General features: G+C 34.8%; 1 protein-coding gene across 1 annotated transcript in view; it reads right to left on the bottom strand.

Moving 5' to 3' along the window:
* DNAH5 (dynein axonemal heavy chain 5) overlaps positions 1 to 2,242 on the bottom strand; it is a 436,545-nt gene that overhangs the window by 139,555 nt on the left and 294,748 nt on the right. The gene's annotated exons all lie outside the window — the stretch shown is intronic.

Here is a 2,242-nt window from a genome sequence, read left to right as displayed (position 1 = left end):
GTGTGTGTGTGTGTGTGTGTGTGTGTGTGTGTGTGTGTGTGTGTGTGCATGCGCACACAAAGCTTTGTGTCTTCTGGACGGTTCTGAGAATAGCTATAAGTGGACAACAAGGTTACCACCCCAATACCTTCACTGGTAAACTTTCACTCATATTCCCCTAATATCACATCAGAGTTCCAGGATGATGATAAGAAAAATGCTACTGGGTTGGATTTGCCTGTGAAAGTCTGAAGTACTGAAAAGGAGAGGGAAATTAAGTGGCTCCTGGGCCTTCACACTTCGCTTTTTAAATATTTAGCGTTAACAGGAACCAGCTCTATGTCAAAGCATCTTTAGTATCTGGAAATATCTTGTAAATAAAGGAAATAAAGTGGCAACATCTTCAATATAAATAACTTCATGCTTTGATATTCAAAAATGTTCGTTAAACTACATACAATAGGAGCTTAATAGATTTTTGTCATAAAAAAAGAACCCTGAACAGTAACAGAGAGTGAGGGAGCATTATCTAGTTCTAAGAGCACTGGTTCTCAAATCAGAGGACCTAAGTTCACCACTCATGATGAACACTTGTTTGACCATGGATAAGTTACATACTCAGTTTCCTAATCCATAAAAAGGGGGATTTGACATCTGAAGTCACTTCTAGCTCTAGCTCTATGATCCTAACATCCTATGCCTTTAGGGATATAGTCTATTGTAGAAGACTAGAATCTTAACTGTTAGAATGGAACTTAGAATCACAAAACTGAATTCACATTCATAACAAAACTTTATTCTGCAACATTCCTACAACATCTAACTTTGTAGTATATGTTGTCTCCCTCTAGAGAAGTGCCCTGATGACAGAGACTATTTCACTTTTATCTTAGAGAGATAACAAAGTTAACTTGGTATGAGCACAATGTGTGGTTGGGACAGTAAGAAAGTTAGGCTGACTGAAATGGAGTAGAGGGTAAGATATTTGAGAAAACTGGTGAATACATTTGTAGAGGAAAACTGGGATTTATTACTAAGATCAAACAACAGAATTTAGATGTATTCAGCTATAAAATATGCAGGTTAGGTAGCAGAGGCTTTAAATCTGGGTGCCCACAGATCTCCCAAGGGGTCCATGGCCAGATTTCATGGGATCTGTGAACTTGGATGGGAAAAAAGTACATCTTTATTTTCACTGGTCTCTAACTGAAATTTTGCATTTTCTTGAATTATTAATTTTTTTAAATGCATGATTCTTACAATGATTCCATAGGCTTCCCCAGACAAAGAGGTACATGAAGGGAATAATAGGATAAACATTTATTAAGCACATACTGTATGCTCATGCACTGTGCTAAGCCCTTTACAAATATCTCATTTGAATTCCATGACACAAAAAAGCATGAAAAACCCTGGATTAGATTATGTCTATGATCTCTTCAAGCTCCAAAATTCCTTAAGCTTCAAGATCAGAATAATTTGACATAATAGTCATCAAGGAACCACTACAGATTTGGGGAACGAGAAGTCACATTTTGGAAAGTTATTTTGGGAGAAAGGTGCTAGATAAAAAAATGAAGAATGAGATTGCCATTTTTAGATGTGGCCATTATAAGAATATGTATTACTTAGTTATACACATTTCTTACAAGTGTTTTGCTTTGCCTTTTTTCTACAAGGAAAGAAAATAAATGGTTGTTAATTTAAAAAAATTAATTTTAAAAAGAAAATCAATCCGACCATAACAAGAATAACTGGAGCAAGTATATACCAGAGTGAAGAAGAGCAGATCAAAAGCTGTTGGCGTAGGTTTAATATGAGTCAATAAAGGCATGGACTAAGACTTTGACTTTGGAAATGGAAAAGGAATAGATATTAGAAACATTTCTAAGGAAGCATAAAAAATATTTGACCATAGAGGATGAAAGTGAAGAAAGAATCAAAGACAATTCCCAGATATGTAGCCAAGAATATGAGGAAAATGGAGATACATAAAGGGAAAATATTTAGTTGAGAAAGGAAGTGGGTTTCTGCAGAAAAATTAATGAATTCATAATCAATCAGAGGATGTTCCTGATGAAACATACTTTAGAAACATTCTAGTCAATTACTCCAAAATCACCCATTAAGTTTTAGACATTCTGAGTTTAAGACAACAGTGGCACACATACTTGAAAATAGCATATTGTAGATAGATAGATAGATAGATAGATAGATAGATAGATAGATAGATAGATAGATAGATAGATAGATAGATAGATAG

Source organism: Petaurus breviceps, unplaced genomic scaffold (assembly GCF_028583685.1).
Source record: "Petaurus breviceps papuanus isolate PSGF00001 unplaced genomic scaffold, PetGlider_PUasm1.0 47, whole genome shotgun sequence".
Lineage (NCBI taxonomy): Eukaryota > Metazoa > Chordata > Mammalia > Diprotodontia > Petauridae > Petaurus > Petaurus breviceps.
The sequence above is the reverse complement of the archived record's forward strand: the minus strand, read 5'-3'. Positions and strand labels throughout refer to the sequence as shown.